Here is a 9,108-nt window from a genome sequence, read left to right on the forward strand (position 1 = left end):
TCAAAGAAATGGAAGGATGAATGGATAAGTGAAAACGACAAAAGATCACCACAGCTTTTAACTTTTGCACCTCATTCTTGTTACACAATTCACCTGTATAGTCCAAAAACCAAGAACGGGTTAAATGTTTTCCAGAAATGACAAACCATTACAATGAGTATATAGAGATGATCCCAGTGCTTCATAGAATGTATGGAAAGAAAAAACTGAAGGTAATTAAGGGAAAATGAAAGATTAAAATCTTCTACAAAGAAAATCTTTTTAAAACAAAGTGTGAAATGTATCTATATTTAGGGACTAGAATAAAGTAGCAATTTGGGAGGTGTTTAATTTGGGGCATTCTCTGGAAAGTTTGCATTCCTGCTGGCCAGCAAAATCTGCCAAAGATACCAGTAGCCTTTCTCTTTAAGTCTGTGTCATTTCTCTTTCAAAGAATGTCTCTATGATACTGAAGCACTGTGGGTGAGCTGAGGGTCCTTTCACACAGAGAATCCTGCATTGTATTAGGAAGGAAAAAAAGTTTCCAATGGCTTTAAATTTGGAAAAACTCTTTAGCCAATGTCAGCTTCTTTATTTTTTTTAAAGATTTATTTTATTTATTTGAAGAGTTACAGAGAGAGGTAAAGACACAGAGAGAGAGAGATCTTCCATCCGCTGATTCACTCCCCAGATGGCCACAACGGCCAGAGCTGTGCCAATCCGAAGCCAGGAGCCAGGAGCTTCTTCTGGGTCCCCAACATGGGTGCAGGGCCCAAGGACTTGAGCCATCTTCTACTGATTTCCCAGGCCATAGCAGAGAGCTGGATCAGAAGAGGAGTAGCTAGGACTAGAACCCACGCCCCTATGGAATGCTGGCACTTCAGGCCAGGACTTTAACCCATTGCACCACAGTGCCGGCCTCGTCAACTTCTTTATTGATTTGAAGATTTTCCTTTTTGGCTCCCTCTTCTTCGTTTTACTGAGTTTTGTACCTATCCACTGGGAAAATGGTCTCTGCAGAAAATGAGATGGAACTGTTCTATCTCTCTGAGTCACTTTCGTAACCTGTATGTTACAGTAATTTGGTGGGGGGAGATAAGGAGACTTGAATACTGGCAGGCACCACCCAAGGTATTTCATGGACTGTCATGTCGATATTCCCCATCGATCTTGCCAATCACAGGTGGGACATCAGATGGAAGTGGAATGGTGATTATCTTCTTGTAGCTCATATTCTCTCTTGATATCACAGTCATTTCCACTCTCTGAAGGCCAGAAATTGCCAGTGGAATAAAAGATTCCTCCGTGGTTTGTAGTTTCCACTTTAGAACCCCTACATCACTGTTGATAGGAAATGACTTCTCTGGATTCTTCAAGGCCAATTAGAGACTCTGCAATGAAAAGATTTATCCACATTGGCATAAGTGTGTAGTTGTGCCCATTTTGTATCTTTATTTCCCACATGAAGACAAATTTAGCCAAATTTGTCATCTGTGATCTTAAGCATGATCATCTCAGTAACTCTATATTCTATAATCCTCCATATCATCCACAATTTAGTGTGGTCTTTTCTTCAATCTTCATATGCACACTTTCCTTATTAGTGGGTGGAGCATGCATTTTGATTGCCTCAAAGTGCACTTACCCATACTGGAGGACATGATAATTTCACCTTCAGATTTCAATTTGTGCACAAAATTATCTTTGGCTCAAAGTTTCAAAGCCTTTCTGGGGCCCGAAGACCTAGCTGATGGAGGTGCTATCTTTGGTTTATCAGTTTCAATGATGGTCAATGTGATCATGGCAACTGTGCTGACTCCAGACACTGCAAAGCTTCCAAATCTCCCAAATTCTCATGCTTTTTTGTCCAGTCTTTGCATCTCTTTGGGCCTGTTATCATTCCTTTGCTTTTTTTTTTTTAACTTTTATTTAATGAATATAAATTTCCAGTATACAGCTTATGGATTACAATGGCTTCCCCTTCCCATAACTTCCCTCCCACCCGCAACCCTCCCCTCTCCCGCTCCCTCTCCCCTTCCATTCACATCAAGATTCATTTTCAATTCTATTTATATACAGAAGATCAATTTAGTATAAATACTTCAACAGTTTGCACCCACATAGAAACACAAAGTGAAACATACTGTTTGAGTACTAGTTATAGCATTAAATCCAAATGTACAGTACATCAAGGACAGAGATCCCACATCAGGAGCAAGCGCACAGTGGCTCCTGTTGTTGACCCAACAAATTGACACTCTAGTTTATGGCGCCAGTAACCACCCTAGGCTGTCGTCATGAGTTGCCAAGGCTATGGAAGCCTTCCAAGTTTGCCGACTCTGATCATATTTAGACAAGGTCATAAAAGACAGGGTGAGGATAGTAACCAATGATCCTAAGAGTGGCCTTAACCAGGTCTGAACAATTATACAGCATTAAGTGGGGAAGAGGACCATCAGTACACACAGGTTGGGAGTAGAGCCATTGGTGGTAGAGTAGAGGTTATGATTACAAAGGAATGAGGCTCAAGTGCACTAGACAGGGCCTAGAACAAAGGACAGAGTCATTATTAGAGGAGCTAAGAAAGGTGCTGTCTAAGCTACAAGTAATTTTTCTGATTGAGAGGCAAATAGAACCTGATAGAAGGGGCTTGATAATAATCTGTTGGGTTTTAGGCCTTGTAAGTTAAGAGGCCCAGACCTATCTATCTCTTCACATGGGGTATATCCTAAGGGAGGTGTGAACCTCCTAGGGGAAGGCACTCTGTTGACTTTCATTACTTGGCTGGCCTGGGAGGAGAGCTGGCCAGGTAAAGGCAGGTGGCATCTCTAACAAGAAATTTACAGTTCTGCCTGCAATGTTGCTGACCCTACTTGACCATCCCCTCAGCTGCAGTGGTCACTTTGGAAGTTGGGCTGAGTGAAGGGCTTTTCAGCTTGGAGCCAATAAGATCTGTGGCTCTGACCTGGGCATCCTTCGATTCCAGGGCAGGTCCATTTCCAGTGATCCAACTCTTGGCAGAGCTGCCAGGGCTCTTCACAAGCTGACTTCTGCTGAAGCCCAGGCTTACCACATTCAAAGCCACTGCAGTGGACTGGCCTGTTGGGTCTCCTTGAGGGCAGATCACTGTACAGATCAGCCATTAATAGGCCTGCCACCCATTGCTTCTGATGCCTAGCTTTCTTTTCCTCCTGGTTTGTGTTAAAGCAGACCAGAGGATGCAAGTCAAGGGAGTGCCCGTGTCCCATCTCTAATCTTCGGTGGCCTGAACTACAAGTCTATAGTCACAGGCATGTTCTGTAGTAGGTTTTCTAAGGTAGACAATGCCCATGAGGAAAATTATATTCTCACTTTAAAACTTTCTTTCCCTTTGGTCTGAAAGGGAGGTTTTTTTTTCTACTTACTGTATACTTCGCTGATGGCGATGTGAATCTAGCTATGAGATTATTATTTAAGTTCTTATTTTGGCTATGCTATTACAGAAAAATGTCAGCCATCTCTTATAAGGTCTAAAGATTAAATTGTGCGTCCCACAGATTCCTTCATAATAGAATTAGTTCCCTACCTTGAAGAGAATAGAGAAGTGAAAGAACAAGTTGGGCTTAGAATAGAGAAATGAGGGAGCAAGTCCTAGATCACTTGCTGACAATAGCAATATTACATGAATACTTAGCAAACCGTTTCAACCCTTAGATAAGAACTTAATAAAACATTTACCGGAAGGTCCAATGCCTTCTATAAATTTTAAGAATCATGTATTTGAATTCCTTTGCTTTACACCTCATTTCAGCCTTGGCTTCACATTCTGGAGTCTCTCTAACTGCTCTGAAAACCTTCCCCACATGAGAATCCATTTCTGTGAAGGCTCTGATCTGTGCCAGGTTAACATTCTCCCAATATTCCAAAGTAACAATTTCATCAAAAGCAAAAATCAAATCAAAACAGTGCTCAGATAATTCATTCTCTTCTTAGGTTTGACAATATTCAGAGATCACTTTTGAGAAGAGTTTCAGTTTCCAAATCTTCTAAATATTGCTGCTTTTGGTAGTGATCACTGCCTTGCACAGTTTCTCCATAGACTGCTAGATGTATTTCACATTCTCTGTTTCAACCAATGTATGTTGTTTTCCAGTGATCATCAGCTTTGGAAAAGCTCTTGACAAGCCCTCAATCAGAGTTCAGGTCATTTCCACAAAATGTAGAAAAAGAATAGCCTTTCCTGCTTTTGTGCTTTTTTAGACTGCTGTTGCCAACAGCACCACAGTGAGGGCAGTGGTGGAGTGCACCTGTTCTCTGGTTTCACAGGGCCTAGGTCTGGGGTCAGAGAAGGAGAGCCCCAGCTTCTGCAGTCCTCGTGGCCCTGTGGCTGGAGCCACTTTGTCCAATTTCTATAGATAATTATTTTAAATGATGTATTTATTTGAAGCACAGACTGGGTAAAAAATATTTGCAAGCATGTATTTAACAAATAACTAGTGTCTAATGTATATAAAGAATTCTCAAAACTCAACAAAAGTAAAGAGGTTAAGAAGCCACTTGGAATTGCTTCTTGGTATTTTGGCTAAGATCAAGTGAAGGAACCAGTTGGAGCACTCACACCCCATACTGAAGTACATGAGTTTGAGTCCCTACTGCACCTCCATATCCCCAATTGGGGAAAGCATTTAGTCTATAACATTAAGTATCATGTTAGCTAGAGGTGTGCTGTTAATAGCCTTGAGTAAACGGAGGTAGTTCACCTCTACTTCTGTAACACTTAGAGCACTGAGTTTGAGCCAATGATTTGTCTACATTGATTGGAATGATCATGTGATTTTTTTCTACCCTTAGTCTCTTACTGTGGTACTTTACATGGACTGATTTTTTTTAAAATATTAAACTTACATGTATCCCTATAATTAATCACAATTAGTCATAGTACATAAAATGGTACATGTTACTGAACTGTATTAACAAATACTAAAATATTTTTGCATCTATAGCTTTGAGGAATACTGGTCCCTAATTTCCTTTTATATTCTGCCAATTTTTGATTTTGATCAAGTTAATCGGAAAGAGTTCCTTTCCTCAACTTCTATTTTCTGGAGGAGATCATATAGAATTATTGATAATCCTTCTTTAAGCATACACCAGATTATTCAATGAAACTGTGTTTGGCAAGTTTTTAAATTTTTATTTCAATTTCCTTATAGTTGCAGTCAAATAATTTGTCTGATATTGTGAGTTGTGGTAGTTTATGATGTCAGTCTTGCCAACAGTTTTTCAATTTTATTTCTGTTTTTAAATGAACTGCGCTTTGTCTCACTGATTTTCTCTTCAAGTTAATTCATTTTTACCAATCACTCTGTCTTTCCATATGCTTGTTTTTGGTTTACTTTACTCTAATTCTTTGGATTCTTGAAGTAAGAACTTAGGTATTTGAGACCTTTCCTCTTTTCTAATGGATGTTATATATATATATATATATATATATATATATATATATATATATATATATCCTTCTCAACACTACTTCAGCTATGTTCTATATATGTGGATACATTGTATTTATACTTTTATTTATTTCAAGGAATTTTCTCCCTTGACACTTCTGTGTCCATGTGATGTTTAGAAATGTATTGTTTAGTTTCCAAGTTTTGGAACATTTTCCTTTTACATGTCAAGAGTGGGACTGAATGTTTATGCTCCCTCAAAATCCATAGATTGAAATCCTAACTCACAACATGATCAGACTACAAGATGGGACCTTAGAGGTGATTAGGTCATGAGGGTGGGTAGCATTGGTTTTCATAAAAGAAGCCTGAGACCAACTTCCTTCCCCTTCCACCATGTGATGACCCAGCAGAAAGGTACATCTGTGCACAAGGAAATGGGCCCTCACCAGACATCAAATCCTCCCATGCTGTGAACTTGGACTTCTCAACCTCCAGAATTTGAGAGAACTAAATTCCTATTATCTATAACCCTCCTGGTTTGTAGTATTTAGTCACTGGTGGCCCAAATAAATGAAGGCACTTTCTTTTAATAACATCTAACTTAGAATTGTGCTCAGAGAATATACATTGTGTATTTTTTAATTATTTACTTTGTAAAGTTTCATGGCTCAAAATGTGATCTGTGCTCTATGTTTCCATGAATGAATATATATTCTGCCACTTTTGGGTAGATTATTTTAAAACAGTTGATCAACTGTTGGTTAATGGTGGTATTAACTAATTTTATATATTGCTGATTTCCTATCCAATTCTTCTTTCAATTTCTGTGAAAGGATTGTTGATGCATCCAACTATAATTGTGAATTTCACTGCTTCTTTGCATCTATCTTCTTCACTTCACATTTTTTTTTACAGATTTATTGTTCAGTGCATATAAACTGATGGATTTTTGTCTCTTCTGAATGGATTAATGTCTTTACCATTGTGTAGTACCCCTCTCTGCCTTCAGTAATTTTCTTTATTCTTGCTCTTTGTCTTGCTGTCGTGCTATGCTGTTCCTTTTGTTGCAGGGGTCTACGTTCATTACAATTCTTTTTCTTTGCCAATTAATTGGATGAAAATCCCATCTGGGATGCAAAAAAGACCACAGAAAACACAAGAAACTTTCACCTAAGATGCATAAAATTTTCGTTACCTGGATCAATTACAACACCACAGGATAATCTTTGTTACAAGGACTGGCACATGACATCAAGATCCTTTACAGAAGCTTGACTTTTCTCAGGTCTTCTGAGACTCATCTCCAGAAGGGGGTAGAGACCTCCTGATCCCTGACTACCTAGCTGGGAGTCTCTCATTTTCCTGTACCTTTTAATAAAGCGAGTAAACTTCTGTGGGGGGCTTTTTTGTGTGTTCTTCTCAACATTCTTGGGTCATGAGCTTCTTCAGCTATGCATTCAGAATATATGGGGGAGAAAATTGAAACAGAACTTGCCACCATGTCATTCCTTCTGTCCCAAGCGTCATTAGCAGGTCTGCCTTCTTTGCTTCATGTTTCAGAATCTTCTTATGCATGTCTCAAATATAATCTACAGGGTTTTAAAATGTACTTAGCTGTGTATTCAAAAGGCTTCCATAGCTTAGACAGCTTATGTCAAGAACCTCTGGTGATCACTGACATCATACATAAGAGTGTTAATCGTTAAATTAACAACAAGGGTCACTGTGCAGGACCTCTGTCCTCAATAGGTTGTATTGCAATTATATCTAACTGTTCCCACAAGAGGTATCATTCCTGGGTGCTTCTTTAAAGTTAATTAAGTTTCTGAAAAAAATAGAAAGGAAATTAATTTCAAGATCCAATGACTTTAAACAGCCCTTGTCTCAACTGTTGAGGAACAGTTTTTTTTTTTTTTTTTTCATGAAAATTGTTGAACACTTTACTTAGTATAGAGTTTGTCTTCTATGTATGATCTTAGTGGAGAATGGGACTAGGAATGGGAGAGGAAGAAGGAGGAGGGGTGGGAGTATGGATAGGAGGTGGGGTATGGTGGGAAGAATCAAAATATTCCTAAAGTTGTACTTAGGAAATACAAGAAGTTTGTATTCATTAAATAAAAGTTTTCTTTGGGAAAAAATAAAAAATGAAAAAAATGAAAAACACCAATAGGTATTAGCATTGTGACATAGTAGGCTAAGCCTCCACCTGCAGTGCCAGCATGTGATATGGGCAGGGGTTTGTGTCCCAGCTACTACACTTCTGATCCAGCTCTTCGCTCTGGCCTGGGAAACCAGTAGAAGATGGCCCAAGTGCTTGGGCTCTTGCAACCACGTGGGAGACCTGGAAGAAGCTCCTGGCTTCTGGTTTCAGGTCGGCCCAGCTCTGGCCATTGCAGCATTACAAAGCATATGATCCATTTTTAATTTTTTACACATATTCATCATGACTTGTCAGGTCTCACTAATGAAAATGAAAGTTAAACCTGAAGAGGACAAAAATTAACTTTTTGACTTATATAACCTATAAATTGGAATTCGTGGTTTGAAGGAATAAAGTTTATTGGCCAGGACAGCATGGATTTAGATTGAAATCAAGTTTAGTAAAAGAAAAAGCATGCTGGATGCTGTTTTTATCTGAAAAAGTCTAGGAATGCCTACTGAATGAATTAAAAAAAGAATGACTAGTTCAAATGGAAGAGATGGGCTCAATAGCAAGCTGGCTAGCTAAATGCACACATGTGAAAATCGTAAGAGAGAATTGACAGAATGCTAACAGCTGTTGTATCTGGAGGGTATACTGCAAATGATTTGTTTTCTACTTGGAGCTTTCCTTTATATCATGGGTACTTTGACTCTTAATCTCTATTCCACTCTTCTTCAATTTGAAAAGCTAAAATCTAAATTCCTCTTACACTCTAGATGCAAATTATCTACTGCCAGTCCGTATAGTCCTTGAGGGAGATTTGGAAGGCAAAATGCACAAAAACCATGTCCCTGCAACTCACAGTCCTTGCTGTTAGCAATGCAGAAATGTAAAGTTTTTCTGAGGATGCATTTCAGTGTCTGTATTCTTTTTGGTATGAACACACAGAGAGACTTCCTTGTCTGGCTACCTAAGATCTGACTGCATTAGAAGTAGTTGTAGGGGTTAGCACTTTGGCTCATCAGGTTAAGCTGCCTCCTACAGCTCTGGTATCCCATATGAGTCCTGGCTGCTCCACTTTCCATCTAGCTCCCTGCTAATGCATCTGGGAAAGCAGTAGAGGATGGCCCAAGTCCTTGGGCCCCTGCATCCATGTGGGAGATCCAGAAGAAGCTCCTGGCTCCTGGCTTTGGATCCGCTCAGCTCTGGACGTTGCAACCATTTAGGGAGTGAAGCAGAGAATGGAAGACCTCTTTCTCTCTCTCTCTCTCTCTCTCTCTCTCTCTCTCTCTCTGCGTGTGTGTGTGTATGTGTGTGTGATTACTGCTCTCTGTAACTCTTTCAAAAAAATAAAATCCATCTTTAAAAAAATAAAATAAAATAAAACACTCAAACCTCAAACATTCCCTGAAGGCAACTCTTTAGGTGTATCCCATGCCATTCTTCCTAATCATTTTCTCTGTGTCCCTGTTACACAACCTTTCTCAGACTAAACTTCCTCCACCCACAGGAAATACACATTCTTCTTTGAGTCAGCAAAGTTGTTCTTTC

The 9,108-nt window shown here is 39.3% G+C and overlaps 1 pseudogene; it reads right to left on the reverse strand.

Annotated features, from left to right (window-relative positions):
- Positions 1-955: 955 nt before the first annotated feature.
- Positions 956-4,181, reverse strand: LOC133763724 (coatomer subunit delta-like; annotated as a pseudogene).
- Positions 4,182-9,108: the final 4,927 nt, after the last annotated feature.

The sequence above is a fragment of the Lepus europaeus genome, chromosome 7 (genome assembly GCF_033115175.1).
Source record: "Lepus europaeus isolate LE1 chromosome 7, mLepTim1.pri, whole genome shotgun sequence".
Classification (NCBI taxonomy): Eukaryota; Metazoa; Chordata; class Mammalia; order Lagomorpha; family Leporidae; genus Lepus; species Lepus europaeus.